The sequence below is a fragment of the Engystomops pustulosus genome, chromosome 6 (assembly GCF_040894005.1).
Source record: "Engystomops pustulosus chromosome 6, aEngPut4.maternal, whole genome shotgun sequence".
Classification (NCBI taxonomy): Eukaryota; Metazoa; Chordata; class Amphibia; order Anura; family Leptodactylidae; genus Engystomops; species Engystomops pustulosus.
Genome location: NC_092416.1, coordinates 90,129,944 through 90,150,885, shown reverse-complemented (window position 1 = coordinate 90,150,885; position 20,942 = coordinate 90,129,944). Strand labels below are relative to the sequence as shown.

Sequence of the window (20,942 nt, the reverse complement as noted above, 5' to 3'; positions counted from 1 at the left end):
TCTCCTCTGCCTACCACCCTAAGTCAAATGGCCAAGTGGAGAGGGTAAACCAAACTCTGGGCTGTTATCTCTGCCATTTTTTTTCTGCTCGACAGGCTGATTGGTCCAAATTTTTTTAACAGTGTATTATATCAGGCAGCACACATATATTTAAAACACTATCAAGCAGAGTGTATATATTATTTCAGGCAGAGTGCATTTACTGTTGATGCTGCCCTAGGCAATCTAAGTGCTTGAGCGCCTTATCGGTGCCTTCAAGCTAACACCTCTGCCCACCCGGGCCAGGACAAGGTATTTTGATGTCCTTAGCAGAAATGACCCTGGTGACCCCCCACCTCTATAAATATTTGCTCCATAATAATGCTCCATAATAATACTTGTTTGGACAAAGTGACAAAAATATAATATCCAATCTGTACTGCTAAACATGGTTTTAAAAGCTAGTGCACCAAAAATAAAACATCCATTTCCTGTTGGTATTAAACATATATACATGTGAAGTTTGTATGTATGGTATTTTAACACTCTTTCTGGACTTACAAATAACACACTTCCCATTGAAAAACACTGCACCTTGTCAAAAATACACACACTTCCCCACTCCCCACAAACAATACACAAGCCTCAACCCCCATTGACTACACATTTTGGAGTGCTGTCACTCTGGAGTAAGCAGCCATGCTGTAAAGCAACATGTTGCGAGATGCTGATTAAATTTGAAACCCCCCGCAGCTACTAGCAGAGCAGAGTTAGCGCCTCTTCTCCTGCAGTAGAGTAGAGGAGCTGAAAGCTTCAAGCAGAGGGGGGAAGCTGGCACTTTGGCTGCATCCCAACTATGTAGTACTGTGTGGAGCAGTCGCTGGGTGTATGTGGCCGGCACCTACTCTGTCAACATCTGACCGCCATCCCCCTTGGTAGGGGGTGGGATGCCTGTTGATGGTGCCAATCGGGGTGTCTAGGACAGTGCCCTGGTGATGTACATTACACTATTCTAAGACTTCACTTTATTATTGTCATAAGAAGGGTTGGCTCAAGTTTGCAAAAAGTATGTTAAGTGTACAGTAGAAGATAGGTGATTTGGAGCAATGAGACTGGTTGGTTTGGATGAAGATGTCACATTATGTTCACCTTCCTGGTCTTCCATCTACCCCACGTCTTGCGAACTTGTTTTTTCAGCATATTATCCGGCTGCATGGTCTTCCCCAACACATCATGTCTGACCGAGGAGTTCAGTTTGTGTCCAAGTTCTGGTGGTCCTTGTGCAATCAGTTGCAAGTGACACTGGACTTCTCCTCTGCCTACCACCCTAAGTCAAATGGCCAAGTGGAGAGGGTAAACCAAACTCTGGGCTGTTATCTCTGCCATTTTTTTTCTGCTCGACAGGCTGATTGGTCCAATCTGTTGCTGTGAGTTCTCCTATAATCTTTGGACTCTGAGGCTGCCAAAACAGCTCCTTTCTTTGTGGGCTATGTACGAATTCCTTGCCCAACTCTTCCTCTGTCTGTTCCCTCTGAAGTCCTGGCGGTTGAAGACATGATACTGGACCTCAAATCTGTCTGGGAACAGACCCGCCAGTCTCTTCTTCAGGCCTCTGCTCGCACCAAGTCCCAGGCTGATAAGAGACATAGGGCTCCTCCTGTCTTCTCTCTGGGCGACAAGGTCTGGTTGTCTTCTAAGTATGTCAGATAGAAGATTCCTTGGTTTCTTGGTCCAATCGAGGTGTTTAAGCGCATACATCCTGTAGCATATAAGCTCTGCCTTCCTCCCCCTATGCGCATCCCATCCCAAACTCCTTCCAAGTCTCCCTTCTGAAACCTGTCATCCTGAACCGCTTCTCTTAGCAACCTCCTTCTCCTGCTCCAGAGGCTGACTCTGCGGATGTCTTTGAGGTTAAAGAGGTACTGGACATGAAGACCGTGAAAGCGAAGCGGTTCTTCCTTGTTGACTGGAAGGGGTTCGATCTTGGGAGCCTGAGGAGAATATCCTGGACCGTAACCTCCTGCAAATGTTTGTTTGACCCACAAAGAGGGGAGGCCCATGGGGGGGGGGGTGTCCCGGGCCACATGTGGAAGTCCCGGGCTTACCCGTGCCCCTCCGTGTCCGCAAGTGTACCACCAGTGCAGCTCACCTCTCCCCATTCCGGATCCACGGCCCGAGGTCTGTACGCATGTGTCCCCGCCTCCTGGGGCACACATGTGCTGGCTTCAGGAAATTTAAAGGGCCAGCACACCGCTGATTGGTACGCTGGCTGAACACCTCCACCTTTGTAAATCCGGCACCTCCCTTCCTGCCTTGTCGAATCTTTGTGCCTTGAGCCCTAGAGAAAGCTGTATTGATGCCTTGTGCTGTTTTTGAGAATTTCCGTTGTGACCCCGGTTCCTTTTCTGACTTCGCTCCTTTGATGCCTGCCCTGACCTGTTGCTACGTCTCCGATCCTGTGCTGCCCTACCTGACCTCCTGCATGTCCCTGACTATGAGATTGCCTGCCGTTCCTGTACAGCGACCTTGGCTGCCACTTTGGACAAGTCACACCTGTGGAACAACCTGGTGGTACCTTGCAGCAGCAAGTCCAACATGCTTTGCGGCAGGCTCTGGTGAAAACTGGGTGCCACTTAGACTCCAGTCCCAGGTAGTGGCTTGTGTCATCGTCCGCAGTGGTTCAGAGGATCCACTACCTCTGAGCCTGACACACGCCAGTGGTTTTGTAGGTTTCAGGAGGGATTGGATGGTGGGCCATTCAGGGTCCAGCACCAAATGTTGTTCCCTGAATTTCCCACCAACACTCCATTTCTTAAATATATGGTCATCACAACCCAGAGGAAAGTTTGGAATTCCAAGGATCACACATTCTCTGTTTGGCAGCATCTCCAAGTGCAGTGGGGCCAATAAGGGGTTAATTACACAGGGGTCACATTTTGGTAGGGTCTACCCAGGGTATAACTTGTAAGGGAATATGCATAAAAGACTTCTCGAGGTGCATCCAAGGTTTCATGGTGGCTTTACATCAGGCTAAATCTCTGATCTCTGGCAGGGTGGAAACCCCTAAAATCAGCTAAGCCTACTCTACTTGAGCTTTAGATTGTTTAATACATGCAGGTAAATCTGACCTGGCATTTGATATTTCACCAGAATTGATGGTGGTCTCAATGTTAAGCTATATGGAAGTAGGCTACAAGAGTAGTTACTTCATACACTCAAGTGTTATGGGTATGAATAGGATGACATAGTGTTCCAGCAGGATTATCCAAAGCATACATCAAGATTGGCAATAAATGGTTCAATGTGAATGAATAAGAGTTGTTGGATTGGCCCCACAGTCCACAAATCTTAACCCAATTGAATATTTGTTGATAGATTTGTGTAATTGAGAATGTGTTAAATAGAACTGGGATCCAGGTTTGAAGCCATGCTTGAAGCAAAAGGTTGTTTCACAAAATACTAACCAAGGTAGTTTCTAGCACCATGTAGGACATGTAACTGGCTGTCAACCTGCTTATGATTGTCCAAAAATCAAAAGCGTCTTCATTCTATGTGAGAGGGCACAGTATGTGCTCCTTTTATGTAAGGGGGGACTGTATGTATTTATTCTATGTGAGGAGGCACAATATTTATTAATTATATGTGAGGGGGCACTGTATGTTTTAATCCTATGTGAGGGACATAGTATGTATTAATTCTTTGTGAGGAGGTACAGTTTGTATACATGTTACAGTATGTAGGAAGTATAGTTTGTATTCATTAAATGGGAACAGCTTGCTTTTATTCCACAGAAGGAGGCATGGTGTATATCCATTGTATGTAAGGGGCACAGTTTGAATTCATTCTTTGTAAGGGGAGACTATATGTGTTTAGCACAAGAACCAAGCACAATACACACAAATAGCACCATAATCGTGCATAAATACATAAATGCAGCACCAGAACCTAACTCAGTATATAAATACAGTACCAGAACATGGCTCCGTACACAAATTCAACAAAGATATACATACATAAATATAGAACAAGAACCATGTTTATATATCAAGCTCTGTTCTGGTGCTGTATTTAAGTGCTGCACTGTTATAATAATACATGTACATGCAAAAATGTATTTGGGGGAAGCATTCTTTATACTAACTGGATGGTGCTGCATACTGACATAATCTAAACATGCAATGACACTGTATTTAATCATTTATAATTAGGGGGATGCTGTATATGCTTAAATTGCTATAATTAATTTTGGGTAGTGTATATTTGTCAAAAGTTTAAAACATTGCTACCCTTTTGCTCATCCTTGGGTCCAGGTTCAATGTAAATCTAGTCTCCAGTTCACGACCGCTGAGTATGCCGGCATGGAGGCTCGGCAAACAATGCATGCTTCTCCTGCATAAATAAATGAATGCTGTAGATTGTAAGGACAGTCAGTAGTCTCAGTCAGGGCAAATGGAATATGCTGGCTTACCGACTTACAGCAACCTTCTTCTGTATCCTTTGGTGACTTCAATGCCCTGGCCATGCACTGCTGTGCGCACAGTGACACTCGCAGTATTCCATCATAAGCCCCATCATCAACTTGTATGTGCCTATTATCACCTCACTCACACCTTCTATCTAGTGGGAGGCCATGTCAGTGTAGTTATAGTAAAGAATCCAAGGAGGAAACAGCTTCTGTCCTTATGGGCTAAAAAGGAAAACCATAGGTACTTCATTAGATAAAACAGCTATAGCTAATCTGCTCACGAGGGCCTTTTGGAGCCACTGTATCCAGTTCAACAATGAACCTTGTTTCATTTTGTAGGATTTTACCATCCCAATTGGCTCCTCATCCAAAGGGTCACACTACTTTAACTCTTTAATCCCTTATCACCTACGCTTGGTTTCAGCTTAATGACCAGATTTGATTTTTCGAATCTGACATTTGGTAATTGGTTATAACTTCGGAATGCTTTAACATATCCTGGTGATTTTGAGATTTTTTCTCGAGACACATTGTACTTCATGATAGTTGTAAAATTTAAGTGATACATTTTACGTTTCATTATGAAAAAAAATTTAATTTGGCAAAATTTTGGAAAAATCCTTTAGTGGACATTACTTGTTATATAAGAGCACAGAAGGTTCAGAAGGGCAGGGGGGCTATGCAGTAGACATTTGTGCCCTATAGGCTTTAACGGATTTTAGTAAGCTATAAAATATTTGTTCTGCATGTGGCTATTAAAGAGCTTATATTTTGTGGGATGAAATAGATTTTTCAGTGATATTATTTTGTGGTGGCTATGGTCTATTCATGAAAATGTATTAACTCTTTTGTGGGAAGAGGTTGAAAAAACATCAATTCTGTAATTTTTTTTGATGTTCATCCTATAGCCTAATAAAATTACTACCTTTATTCAATGGGCCAGTATGATTAGGGCTATACAATGGGTATCATTTATTATGGGCTTTCAAATGGAAAACTGGTAAAAATTTTAATTTTCTTTTTTTCCTTTCTATGCCTCTTGCGCCTGAATTTATGAAGCACCAAAATATAGTTTTTTTCCAACCTTCTTGACTTGTTCTATTTTTGGCCGTAAAATTTTGGCGCCGCTTGTGAATCCACCAGTTTCTGAGGCCTCTATTTTTCAAAAACCTTTTTTTAGCGTAATCTGTGGCGCAAACAGAGAGCAGCTAAAATTTAGTCTAGGGAGTTCTAAGTCTGTGAGCCAGTTTTTTAATCCCCTGCGCCTCTTTTGTCTTGGAAGACCTGACATGTTAAAGGGGTATTCCGATTCAGCAATTAAATGTTAGTGTTTTATATTGAAAAGTTAGGCAAGTTTTAAATATACTCTCTGTATCAATTCGTAACAGTTTTCTAGATCTCTGCTTGCTGTCATTCTATAGAAAGCCTCAGTGTCTACTTCTAGTGGACAAAAATCTGACAATGGTCACACAGGTGCACAGCTCATTATAACCTACAGCTTTGCATATTCTCTGATACTAAGGAGATGAGCACCTGTATGACCATGTTCAGATTTCTGTAAACATAGAAGTTTTTACATAGCAGGACAGCAAGCAGAGATCCAGAAAACCATGAGGAATTGATACTGAAAGTATATTTGAAAATTGCGTAACTTTTCATTATACAAACAATAACACTAATTTGCTGAAATGAGAATACCCCTTTAATGTATCACACAGACAATATGCCTCAATTTTCTTTGTGGTACTGCTGCACAATATTTGAATACTTTAGTTAAAAATCTGAATTTTTTTTCTTTTATGAGAACAAAACGGTTTTTCCTATTAATAGTAACAAAATACAAAATGTTAATACAATAAAACACTTTCTTTTTTAATTAGAAAAATAGCTTAATGTGTGGGTTAGAAAATCTGTAAGTACAAAGAAATTATCTACAAATAAATAACTTAACAGTTCTGGAATCAGCAAAGACATGGCTGGTGCCAACCGTTGTAGGTAGTATGTCCTGTATCCAGAGACATTTATGTTTAAAGTCCGATCCCATGCACTTGGAGATATAGAGGTTCAATGCTGATTCACTTGCAATATATAGGCCCAAGTCTTTATAGATCAGAAAAGACATTGGGCAAGTAAAGTCCCGCGATTCATGCTCTTCTATTTACATATAGAATTTGCTCCAGTTTCAGACAGTTGCCATGATTCATGGATTTCTACATTCTTTTAAGAAAAAAAGGTACGGTAAGTTTTTCTGTACATTGTGACTTTGGAGTTGGTGACCTTACAAATAACATTCAAGTTTCAATGCAAATACATACATATCATACAGAATCCTAAGAATCAGTGCTTTGACTAACAAATTACAAAGGTAGTCTCAATCAAATCCATTATAAATATTACTAGTACTAGTAATTGGAGGTAGACACGTCTAAATATTGCATAAATGGGGGTGACTGTATGGGCCATTGGTTGTCAACTATGTTTTCTATCTAAATGGACCAGACTGGGTCATTGGGTGGTACTGGTTAGTGCATGAAGGGTAAAATCCTTACATTTTGTTAGGCAAGGATTGCCAATGTCCAGGGGAGCTATTTGAGTATTACTGAACCCTGGTTGTTCAATGACAAACAACTGCATGTGATTTTATACATCTCAAAAAGACATTGGAGGAGATTTATTAAAACTTTTAATGAATATACCAGTGCAGAGTCTAACTCCACAGTGGTATTCTGAGCCAGATTATTCACATTGGATCATTTGTCTGGTACAGTGTAAGGCTGAATTCACATGAACTTAAGCCCGCCCAGCCATTCCTTTCCCTGTGTACCGAGCGGTATGGTGACACAAGTGTGCCACTCCGTATCGCTCCGTGTGGCCATACATACATCCCCCATACGCTTGTGTAAATTCAGCCTGTGGAGTTGGACTTTCGACTCCAGGTTAATATGGCGCACGGGTACATTTTTCTGGGGCACCAACTAAATTTCTGGCACTGGGGTAGATTGCGCCCCCTTTTCTCAATCCTCACCAGGAATGTCATTTTCAGCTGATCAATATGCGGATTTTAAAAATATTCTTGTCTGCAATCTGAATAATTTCAATACTTTATAATAGTTTATTTAACATGTTTGCCTGTGTTTACTCCACACCACCCCATCCCTCCTCTGCCTGCTCAATGTACATGACAGGGGTGAGGGAGCTGCACACAGGCTGCAGAAGCCCCCTGCCCAGGTATACACCACATGCTCCTGGCAGTGAGCCAAGTAATGTGAATCAAGTTTATATAAACTACTGAAATGATTCAGAAAACAGACAAAGACATTTTTAAAATCAGCATAGCTAAGACTATTGGGAGCTGTCACCAGTTAAAAATTACATTCCCGGTGACAGGTTAGCTTCAAGTACTGCATAAAGGGGTTTGAGCCCTAGGCAAAAAAAATTATATATATTTTTTTTATCAAAATGGTACAGTGTCAATACTGAGCCAACAAACACAACATATTGACTGAAAGTACATGTGTAATAAATGGAGAGAGCTACTTCCAGAGAACTTATCTCCAACAAACAAAAGGACAAGGCAGTTGAATTCCAACTTTCCAGATTCTTATCTTCCCTGATATTTGCCATTTGAGGGAAGCTGGTTCTCCCAACACTCCAAAAATCAACGGATTCAACCACTTTCATTATCATATAAGGGGGCCTTTGGTCTACCCAGGGTCTACTAGTGGTAGTGTCTGTATAGGTAGTACTTATTTTCCAACTTTTCCATTAGTTGTTTCTGATCTCGCGGACAAATAAAATGCTTCAACGCAAAGGTTAACAGCACACTTATTATAATCTGACAACCTATGCAATGGCCCATTTCTGTCACTGAGGTAAGAAGACATAAAAAGGCTTTTTTATGTTTATATTATTAAGAGACTTTCTATGCTTTTTGCTCTATACAGGGTCTGTCTGGGTCTGTTTACTCTCAGATCCATTAGTAGAATGAAAATGGCTGTAAGATTGGGTCCTTTATGTAGCTTGGAGCAAGAAAAAGCTCTCAGCAAACAGCGCCTTTTCAGATCCATAGAAAGAGATGGGGATTTTAGTATACAATAGATCTCACTTAAAAGCCCTTCTCCAGAGGTGGATTTGTGGTCCCTCTGAGTTAGAATCAAAGAGTACATAGTAAATACAAAGCCGCATTAATAGGGAGCTTACCATTCACCCCTCAACATACCAAAAATACTGATTTGACTAACATATTACCCTCCTAAATACAAATGATAGAGTTCATATATAAATAACAGTCTCCATATATGAGAGTCACAAATGTTTCTGGTCCTCATGAGAAATATTGTTGCAATAGTCTTTTTCAAAGGGGGATCCCAGCATTGACCTAAGGAACAGAGAAAGAAAAATGTCATTGTTGATGGCGCACCATATGAAAAAAACATCTGCCCCTCAAAAAAAACAATAATAATAAAATAACCACAGGAGTCTAAATGGAAGTGAATGGGGTTGAACTGCAGCACCACATACAACCTGTGGCACTGTTTTACACCACTACTTTCTACTTCCTAATGAGCTGTTCTTGGAAGGGTGGGTAGCAAACTATTACCCCTATTAAGAGTTCTATTTTAGTATTACTGTATACCTCCAAAGGCTTCCGTCTTATTATTATCTTTGTGTAGGTATATATATATATATATATATATATATATATATATTATATACACACACACAAATGCAATGTGGCACTTGGAAGACGACATTAATTTGGATGACAATGCAAATTGTTGATGCCTTCAGACTATGCTTGGGAAAACATTCACATGGAACCAATTGGGATATACAAAGAGCATCTGATTCAATGCTGATATAACTGGTCAAGGGTGTGCGACCACAGACTTCTGTTATTAAAATGGACCCCAAATTCCATTATGAATTCAAAGATATAGAAACAGCTAAAGCGTTGAATAATTTTTGTATGGCACTTTATTTTGTCATCTACACTTTCAGGGCGCGTTCACACGTTGCGTTTTGACCTGCGTTTTCATTGCGTTTCAAACGCATATAAAACAGCTGAGGAGGGGCGATTTGCCTAATTACATCACTGTTAACATTAGTTTACAAAACGCATCGTAAACGCAATGTTAACGCATGCATTTTGTTAACACATGCGTTAACATTGCGTTTACAAGTGTAAACGGTAATGTAATTAGGCAAATCACCTCTCTTCAGCTGTTGTATATGCGTTTCAAACGCAATGAAAACGCGAACAAAACGCAACGTGTGAATGCGCCCTCAGGGTATAATCACACAGCAGATTTGTTGTAGGAACTTGTGAACATGGCCTAATAGTGATGTATTGCTTTTTCTGTGAATCATTCCAAAGTAAAAGATCATGAAATCACCAACTCGTAAGCAATTATCTAATACATAATTAAAATCTATAAAGTAAAATAGGTCATCACTATCTAAATGTATTCTCTGGATATGGTATCATTGTAAGGAGTTGTGTTAAATAGGTAACACTTGTCCATATGTCATATAATAGGATAAGGATATCATTGAGGGAATTCTCTCACTTGGGACCCGTTTTTATGGGTCACAATTGAGATCCACACATGTTCTGGTGGTCTATTACATACATGAGTATTCTTCTAAAATGTCTGAAAGGCTGTTTTTTCACTCCAAAAATCATCAGATGTTGCTGGTAGTGTCATAGTCCCGTTCTGAACAACCTCTAAGAGAACTGAGAAATAAGAAATAGAGGGGGTTTATTTGAACTAAGAGGTACAGATGAAACTCCTAAACCCAGTGATAGAAGAGAGTCTCACAAAGGAAGACAAAGAAAACAGAGAGATTCCTAAAGTCATAAGGGATAAAGTTAGTAAATAATGAAACTCTTAAGAATGAAGACCTGGTGCATTAGTTTCCAAGTAGAGAGGAGTTCAGTAAATAGAAGCAGACTCCCAATGAAGGGAGCAGAGTGTCAGTAAACAGAATAAACCTCAGGACATGGTCTGTCATGCTAACAAGGGAACTAGGGCTTCTAAGGGACCTGTGGCTGCCCTAGTATCAAACATTTTTCCTCCTGTGGTTCTAACAAAAAAAAAAAGTTAAGAAAAATCATGAAATAACAAAGAGAAACTAAAAAGTGAAGACAACTTCCATTGCAGCTTAACTGTTGCACCCATAAATATAGCAAGGTAAAATACATCACCTATAATGATCAGCTTTAAGTCACCGCTCTTACAAACTACAGCACCATAAAGGTGCTCATAGCTGAGCATCTTAAAACTTAACCCCTTAACGACCTGGCCCTTTTTAGTTTTTTTTCACTTCCATTTTTCACTCCCCACCTTCAAAAATCTATAACTTTTTTATTTTTCCACGTAAAGAGCTCTGTGAGGGCTTGTTTTCTGTGCAACAAATTGTACTTCATAGTGATTTTCCATGTCGTGTTCTGGGAAGCGGGAAAAAAATTCCAAATACAGTGAAAATTATGAAAAAAACCTATTTGCGCCGTTTTCTTGTGGGCTTGGATTTTACAGCTTTCACTGTGTGCCCCAAATGACATGTCTACTTCATTCTTTGGGTCGGTGAGATCACAGGGTTACCCAATTTGTATAGGTTTTATAATGTTTTCATGCATTTACAAAAATGAAACCTCCTGTACAAAAATTTTTTTTGGATTTTTCCATCTTCTTATAATTTTTTTTATGGAGCTGTGGGTGGTGACATTTTTTGCAACTTTTGATGAAATTTGCTGCCATTTTAGGACTGTACGACCTTTTGATCCCTTTTTATAAATTTTTTAAAATATATTATCGACTTTGGGCGCTATTTTCTTTTAGGGGGTTAAACACACTGAAAAACTGTTATTATATTTTGATAGATCGGGCGTTTTCGGACGTGGAGATACCTAATGTGTTTATGATTTTTACTGTTTATTTATACTTATATCAGTTCTAGGGAAAGGGGAGTGATTTGAATTTTTAGGGTTTTTTTTATTATATATATTTTTTTTTTTACAATTATTTTTACTGTTTTTAACCCTAGGTTGTCTGATCGATCCTACCATATACTGCCATACTACATTATGGTAGTATATGGGGGATCTCCCTCCTCATTCATTACAATGTGCTGATAGCACATTGCAATGAAAGGGTTAAAACGAGACATGACGTCACAGGGACCGATGATCTTTGGCAAGATTACTGTTCATAAAAGTAATTAATAATGAACTTCAAACATGCTCTTATAACCCATCTATTTAGGAAAGCCAATCATATACATGAAACCATCCACCCCCACTACTGATCTGTCCAGACCAGATCTCCCAGACAGTGTAGGAGATGTGGACAGCTGCACCGGGCTGGCCCAGCATCTGTGCGCTCTGCAGCTGATCTCCCCCTTATACTGTAAGTACTCATGTATAAGCCAAGGTTCCTAATTTTACCACAAAAAAAACCTGGGAAAAGTTATTGATTTGAGTTTAAGCGCTAGGGTAAGAAATGCAACAGCTACTCTAATAAAATGACAGCAGCCGCCGCACCTTGTTGCTGGAATGTCCCCTTTAATAAAATGTCCACAGAAGATGCCCCACTTTAAGAAAATGTCCACAACATTTATAGTATAGATTTATTTATTTGTAGTCTGGTGTCAGATCTTCATATAGGGCCCGGGCACCCGCCAATACCGCCTTTATGAGGATCTGCCATTGACTTCCACTATTTATCATATAGATCTCTACTTAAAGAGACCTTCTTGCAAGGTAATGCAACAGTTTGCTGCCCTATTCCTCCATCTGTGTAACCTCCTCATGGCAGCAACATATTTTAATACCACATCAGGTTAAGAACAAAACATAAGATGCCAATGCAAAGAACAGTGCTCTTTCTTAAGGGCCAACTACTCTTGTACTACATACAGATGTTTCCCATGCTACAGAGAAAGTGATCCCCCCACCTGTCGGAGTCTGTGATGGACATCAGTATTGAGGTTTCGGTTTTTCATAGTCACCGGCAATTTATCAGTGCCCTAAATTATTACAGTGTGATTATGAAATATTCACTTTCGCATCATTGAGCTATGAAAGGCATGCATGACTGACATTCATCCTTAGAGGCTTCTGCTTCTTAAGTACCGGTACATCTGTTTCTGATGAGTCTGGGTAACAATGTAGTCCAGTGGTAAGGTCTCCTATTCATATAATCATATGGTGAAAAAATCTTTAGTCAGATTTCCAATTCAGGTCTTTCTAATCAGTACTCCTTGTATACAGTGAGGATATACATAGGATGTCCCAGTGATTGCTATCTTTAGAGAGGTGCATTTGGGATTAATAAAACAGTGCAGCTCTGTATAATCATGCTTAAGTGGTATAGTCATACAGAAGGCTATAATCACATAGTAGTGAAGACAGCAACTACAATTAGGTCCAATGCCTGAGGTGTGGGACCATTGGTGATCACTTTACTATTTTGTTACTTCCACATGAAAATCAAGGTTGTGGTGAGTGTAGTATATTACTAGCACAACTACTACTTGTTATTACTAGTAACAAGTACAAGAATGGAGTTAATCATACTTATAGCCCACCCTTTCTGGTTGTGATATTGACCATAGCAAAGTAAAGTCCAATACTTAGTTTCCCATTAGGCTCCTTATTAACCTGTTGCACTTCTTGCAGCTATAGGGAAATGTGGGTGCTGTACTGGAGTGTTACAGGTTGGGGAACGCTGAAGTATTGTGATCCAACTTACATAGAAGTGTTCTAATTTATTACCAATCTTCACAACCTCATTGAGTCCATTTCATATGAATGCAAACATATATTGCATATATAACACACATAAGATGTCTTTGTTGCTCATTTGTCACAACATTAAAGCAACATGTTGAAGTGTTGTGGCATTAACAACATAAACAACTACCTATGCCTCCTCTAACCCTATCCAATATATCAGGGGGCATATGCCACCCTACCCAGCATAGGTGCTTAGTTTTCCTATTTGGTACATGATGTTCTGGTGCACCTACCTCTCAGGCAGCCATCACCAAGCATGAAATGTCAAGAAGAAGTCTGCATCTGACACACTGCTGTCTTCCTGGGAACACTCTTCTGATGTACAAGGGGAACAAGACCCTGGTGATAGAGGTATGGACCCCGAGTCCACTGAGCAGGTGCTGCCACATGGGGAGAGTCCATCAGAGCTTGGTCCTGCCTGCTTTTCCACAGCTGATTGCCTATCCATTAGAAGGCTTTGTAGGGCGCGTATATACTCTACAGCCGAGCGCAGGGTCTCCACTTTACTCATCTTCTTATTGGGACCCTGAGCTTGTGGCACATGCTGTCTGAGTTTCGCAAAGCCAAGATTGACCAACTTCACCCTGTTCCTCTCTCTCTCATTGCGTCTTTCGGAGGTGGAGGAGATGATGCTCTTTGTGGGGCAGGAACCACTGCGTCTTTGGCACCTCAGCCTTTGAGGGGACCCTGAACATGTGCCACCTTTGCGTATAGTCCTTGGTGTTCTCTCTGGGCTTCTCTGCTCCTCTGAGGTGTCCATTGATGTGAGGTAGAACAGGTGCTTTGCTCAGCTCGTTAAGGAGGTTATCACAAAAGGAATCAGACGACTGTCTGTCTGTTACCTGCGCTGAGTTGTATCCTGCAATAAGCCAGGATCTGCAGAAGAGGTAACTCCCCTGTCAGCTGGTCATGGCTTGTCCCTGCTCATTTCTTTCATTCACTTCCTCGTGCACCACATTGTATATCCCACTCCCAGCTACATAACACCCCCTCCCTCCAATCACATTACACTACTTTCACTAGAGATTTCTTTTCACTGACTGATCCCTCCTTCCTTTTAACTTTTTCATGAAATCCCAGAAGGGAGGGGGGATCACAGAAAGAAGTCCTGTCTTTAGGAGTTAGTGATAGACAGCTGTGTTTGCAGTAGTCTGCTTTATAGTCTCTGCTATCAATATCAGTTATATGGTGAAACATCTGCTCTAGCAACTATTTATATTGTGCTCATAAAATATGATTTGCCATGAGTAGAACAAGTTAGTCTATCAGACAACAAGGAATCACTCACAGACCAGGAGCTCTCCTCTAACATCTTGTGCATTTCATTTCTTAGTAGTTCGGCTGGTTCCATAAAACATTTTCTGGCAAAAAATCCAGGTCAAAAAGTAGGTCAAAACCCACTTTCCAGTGTGGATTTAGTCAGACTTGTTCTTTATTCTGTACAATGTCTGTCTAGATTCTACCTGAAATATAGGGTATGTTGCCTTTTTTCAATGAGTGGAAATTGCTTACAGCCTCCCAATGATTTCAATCAGAGAGTGATTTTGCTACTAATTTTCCAATTGAAATATGGACATGTCATACGGACAACAGTTTTTGGTATTTTGGTACCGGAGGTGCTACTACAACTAGAAGGTAGACTTTTATTTAACAATTGTGCCTTGTTACACATAAATATGTTCCATGCTCCAATGACCAGTACATCACTGCAGGTCTGGCCTCTGAAACCACACCTTCCAAAGCTGCTCAAATGAAGTATTTGTAGGTTTGTTCTTAAGTTGAATTTGTATGCAAGTCAGAACTGTATATTTTATGATTGTAACCCCAGCCAATTTTTTGGGTCTTTGTGACAATTGGATTTTAAAAATGTTGTGTTGTCATAAGAACCAGGATTATCACTAAGGCTGGTGCCACACGTGCCATTTTGTCTGCTTTTGCAAACGCAGACAAAGCCGCACCCACCGGGACGGGCCGCGGCCCGATCGCATTGGCGGTTCCATAGAGACGCTGATGCGATCGGGCCTTGGCCCAACCTGGTGGGTGCGGCTTTGTCTGCAGACAAAACGGCACCTGTGGCACCAGCCTAAAGCTTAATTGCAGATACTTGTAATAACTGTTATAGCTGATTATTGTAGCCTAAGGCTAAAGTACAGTAGATAACATCCAGAGGTCCGTTTGTAACTAGGGGTCATCAGTAAGTTGGGGGTTCTTAAGTAGGGGAACACTTGTATTATTACTCGCATCAAACTCTCAGCTTGTACTGGCGGGAACGTCCAGCCCAAACACTGACAACCAGAACTTATTCTGGCTCTATTCTGGTTGCTCAGTGTTTGGCTAGCCAGCACATGCTGTGAGTGTGATGCAAGTTGAATGCATCTCACTCGCTAGTTCACGGAGATAGTCCCATTTTTTTCACTGCTGTCCCTCCATCCCAGTATGTAAGGTGATTGTCCTGCATGTACCACATTTTTCTGCCTCCTGCAGAGCCAGTACAGCCAAGGCATTGAGACCAGCAATAATCCATTATAGATGTGGGTAAAAAAATAAAAGAAGGAATAAGCCTGAAAATAACAGACAAATTACTTGAATTCAACTGAATAGAAATTAATTGTGAATTGAAAGGGTTAGCAACCTGAAAAGAAGTAGAAGCAGCACCCCTGAGTATAAGTTAAGTAGAAGGGTCTCCCCCTGGGCCTCTCACATTACATAGTAAATAATGCCCTCCATCATGCTAATATTACAGACAATTAGGTCACTGTGTATTGCTTCACACAGAATGAGTAGTTTTATGTGTTTCTGAATGGATATGTTCCTGATAAATTGTCAATTGTTCCTGTGAATGGGAAATAAATTGCTTTAGCTATAGGGAATATAGAGGAAGCAGTAGCACTCACTCTAGTTTGATAGATACCACTCTTGCAAGACTCTTATTAGATAATAGTAGCCAAAATAAATGTTCAGTGAAATTTGAAAGGGGTTGTCTGGGAACAAAAAAAATGGCTTATTTTGATGGGCAGCCTATAAAAACATTAAACCCCTTCTACTCCCACCTCCAGGCCAGCGGTGTGGTCCCGACCACTTCCACATGCTTGCTATAGCCTGAAATCCATGTTGTAGCAGGACAACACCTCCAGCCTCTGCATACAGTTAGCCATATATAAAATTTTTTAATTCCCTGTCAACCCCTTTAAGGACTACTATTTCAGCCAACTGAAGATAGAATATAACAATTATAAAATATGTTGACAATTACCATCCAATAGATCGAAAAGAACTTTTGTGGAAAGATCCTTTATTCAGGGACACTCTTTCTTTTGAAGAATGTTGCCAAAAAGATCACTAAGGATTATACTAATTTACTATTAAACCATTGGCTCACAATGAAGCATGTGAAGGCTGTGCATTTATTTTTTAGATGAGAGGGATTATTAACCACTTAAGGACGCAGCCATTTTACAGCTTGAGGGCGCATTCACACGATGCGTTGCATGTCACGTTTTTGACGCATTCCAATGGCTTCAGCCATTGCGTTTTAGAAGATGCAGTTGGAACGCAATGTAACCTTATCATGTAATCAAGGCTAAAGCCAGTTGAATGCGTCAGAAACGTGACGCACAACGCGAAGCAACGCATGGTATGAATGCGCCCTAAGGCTCAGTCCCATTTTTTGGATTCTGACTTGCGTCTCTTTATATGGTTATAACTTTTGAACTCTGTTACTTATCAAAGCGATTCTGAGATAGTTTTTTCTCTACATGTTGTACTTCATTTTAGTGGTACATTTTGGCTGATAAGAAAAAGTATGAATTTTTTGAAAAATTTGCCATTTTCGAAATTCGAAATCATCGCATTTTCAGGCAGATAGATTTCCCACCTTAATAAGTTGCTGAATAACATTTCCCATATGTTTACTTTACATTTTCATCATTTTTGAAATGTCTGGATAATTTATTTTGATGTCACGCAGCTTACAAATAGATTATTGATTTTCCGTATTTTCAGAATTTACTATTTTGGGGATAAATACTGTTTTGAATGAAATTTTACATATTTAGCATTAAAACCACCCAATTTAACCAACCTATTTTCAAATCTGCATCCAACAAACTATCAGAAACAGCATTTAGGAAGATTGTTAACCCCATGAGATCTTCACAGCAATTGAATCAAAATGGAGGTGAAATTTAGAATGGTTAAATTTTGTCGGTTATACGTTCATTTAGCCCTAAAATTTACACATTTCCAAAAGATAAAAAGAGAAAACCCACCATACAATTTGTTATGCAATTTCTCCCGAGTACGGAGACCCCCACATGTGGCCGTGACTTGTTTAAGGGGCGCACGGCGAGGCACAGAAGGGAAAGAGGGACCTGCAGCTGCCAGAATTTTAGTTTCCTCATTGGCCCATTTTGCAGGCTATAAAATTTTTCGCTTTTTCGTTATTGGGGCCATTTTTTTTGCGGGACAAGATGCTTTTTCCAGTGTTACCATTTTGGGGTTGGTATCCCCTATTGTTGAAAATTTAGGAACTTTTTTTGAGGTCAAAAGTAGAAAAGCATCATTTCTGTACTGGATTTTTTCCTTTTTTTTCCCCGTGTTCACCGTAAAGCCTAATAATCGTGTTATCTTTATTCTATGGGTCAGTACAATTACTAGGATACCAGACATGAATATTTTTTCTTATGTTTTACTAAATTTGCCAAATAAAACCCTAATGTGGGGAAAAATCTATCATTTTTGCATCGCCGTCTTCCAAGTGGCATAACATTTTTACTTATGCACATGCATAGGCTGACACTGTGCCTTTAAGATGACGTCAGTGACGCCATCTTAATGGTACTGCCTTCAGGCATCTCTGGGGTCCTGATCGGACCCCAGGGTTGTCATAGCAACGATCGGCGCCCCCCCGAAAACGGCGTGGGGGGGGGGCGGGGGCGAGTGTGGGGGAAAGACCCTACAAAGGCAAGTTAAATGCCACGGTCATGCTGACTGCGGCATTTAACAGGTTGAACACCCACGATTGGAGCCCACTCCGACCGCGGGTGTTACCCGGGGATGTCAGTGGTAGATTACCGCTGACATCCCACTACTCCCGATGTCAGCTTGGCTCTGGTGCAGAGCTGAACCAGCATCGTCTCCGCGCCATAGCCCTACTGCACTGTGCGCTAATCGCAGGACCCAGCGCCGTAGAGGTACGTCACGGAGCGCTAAGGGGTTAATGGAACTTTGCAGGAGTTTGAAGAGAGAGGTGAATGGCTCAGTGGCACTCAGTAGCATAATGGATTAGGACAGTGGATAGATGCTTCTAATACAACTGACCATAGGTGTAATGGACACATGATAGTCTTTTTTTTTTAGCTAAATGGGCGCAAGCACAACATGTTGCATGGGGCAGAGAACTCTGGGAAGGAGAAAGGAACACCCGTGATGACATCTGCAGACCAGTAAGCCAATCAGCGACCGGCAGGCTTATGTGATCTCACACAGCCCTATAAAAACCAGCCATTTTCAATCTCGGTACTTCACTATGCATGTACTGTCTGTAACGTCTAGCTGCTGTTACTGTACTGTGCTGTAGCGATGTCTGCTCCAATCCCAGGGTGTGCATTAAGGGGGATCTGTATACCCCAAATAGCAGTTCTTTTTAGTTACTGAAAACAATAGGAAGAAATCTGTTTCCTATCTATGCAGCAGCTGTAGTGATTTGTGGACCTCTCCCAGGGTATTCGTTTTTGAGGATCTGTATACCCCAAATAGCAGTTCTTTTTAGTTACTGAATCCAATATGAAGAAATCTGTTTCATATCCACACTGCTGCTGTAGTGATTTGTGGACCACTCTCAGGGTATGCGTTTTAGGGCATCTGTATAACGCAAACTACAATATTTTTTTGTTGATTAAGTTGAAAGCAAGAAATATGTTTCAAATCTACCTAGTTTATAGAGTGATTTCTGCTCCTCTCCCAGGGTTTGCGTTGTGGGGTATCTGTATACTCCAATATTTTTTGTTGCTTAAGTTCAGAGCAACAAATAAGTGTCAATTCATGTAGACAGAAGGTGACAGGTGGACCAGGCACTGGTCGTAGCACAGTAAGGGGACGTCATAGCAGGGGTGACTCTGTGCGGCCAGAACTGCCGTTGTCATCTAGCAGCAGTGTGATGATCAACAACCCAAAGGTTGTTGATTGGTTGACTATGTCACCGAATTCCTCAAATATAACATCTGACAACCCCAGGAAAGAGTCTGTGGGTTTGTCAGATACAACAATTAGTTGGCATGGCCCTGGAGCAGGTCAGCGGTCCTCACCTGTCCTCAACCAGCCTTTATCCTGTTCATTTCCCTCAGCCAGAGAGCTACTAGGTCGTCTGGGCTCAGCGCCAGTATTGAGCAAGGACGAAGTGTTTGAGGACAATCAGCAGCTGCTTGGCAGTGAAGAGTTGGGGCAGACATCCTCTGCTTCGTGCAGTATGCAGGCTGTGCATACTGACACCGTTGAGGAGAATAGCAGTGACAGGGAAACGCAAATTGACGATGATGTAGCCAATTGCACTTGGGAGCTGGGTATAGCAAGGGATTCATCATCCTCGGGCAAAGAGAGTGTCAGTTTGCGTGTTAGGCAGCGGTGCAGGCAGCAAGTCACTACTGTGGTCGTGAGTCAGCAGGGTGGCAGCATGTGAGCATGGGAGCCAAATGGCCACGGGGTACAAACCCCACTTTGGAAGTCCAAGTAAGCAGGGGCTCAGCGAGGCTGCAGCGTTAGTAGTCAGTTGGTACAGAGTGTTGGCAGGAAAATCACCACAGGAAAATCATCGTCGGTGTGGCACCAGAGGAGTGTTTATATGTAGAATCTGCAGGCAGAAAGTGAAGCGCAGTCAGGGAGCTAACATTGGCGGGAGGACATTGGAGCGTCTGGTGAAATCAGTGGATTTTCCACTCAGGTGACAAGAGAGGAGGAGCAGGAGCATCTGGAGGAGGTAGAAGACGAGGCAGATGACCCAGAAGCACCGTGGCAGTATACAGTGGAAATGGAGGCCGAGGGTCCCTCAGAGTCACTTGCGCAGATGGCCCACAGAATGTTGCTTTGCCTAACTAGTGACAGCCGAATAGTCAACATCCGGCATAGGGATGAGTTTTGGCTCTCCACCCTCTTGGACCCTCTCTACCGGTCAAAAATGGGTGACTTTTTTCCCAGCTGCTGAGCGGGAGGAACAACTGGCATACTATAGAGAAATACTTGCGCACATTTGGCCACTGCCCATGTGCGGCATTGTCCATCCTCTGTCAGGTCTGACCGGGGGATTCCTGGCAGTCATCGATCTCGTACTACTGCCACGGCTGCTGTTGGGAACTGGGGGGGTAGGAGCAGTAGCAGCTCCATCAGCAGCAGCTTGAGTCTGGATTCCTTACTGAGCAACTACCTTCACCCGCCTAGTGAGGAGGGTAGCTGCCACTAGCAGCAGCCGGACATGGAGCAGACCCTGCACCAGCAGGTGGTGGCCTACTTAGACAGCACTTTGGCACCTCAAGTAGAGGATCCCATGGACTGCTGGGCAGCCAAACTTGATGCGCGGCCGCAACTTGTGGGGTTTGCAGGAGAGAAGCTGTCCTGCCCGGCCAGTAGTGTGCCATCAGAGCGGGTGTTCAGTGATGCGGGGGCCATCGTTACCCCAAGGAGAACCCACTTGTCCACCCGTAATGACTG

The 20,942-nt window shown here is 41.8% G+C and overlaps 1 long non-coding RNA gene across 1 annotated transcript; it reads right to left on the bottom strand.

The window, feature by feature from the left end:
* Positions 1 to 6,295: 6,295 nt before the first annotated feature.
* LOC140063986 (uncharacterized) lies at positions 6,296 to 10,177 on the bottom strand. Its single transcript, XR_011847677.1, has 2 exons — positions 10,078 to 10,177; positions 6,296 to 8,822 (listed from the first exon to the last, which is right to left on the bottom strand). It is a non-coding gene; the product is annotated as an uncharacterized lncRNA (long non-coding RNA).
* Positions 10,178 to 20,942: the final 10,765 nt, after the last annotated feature.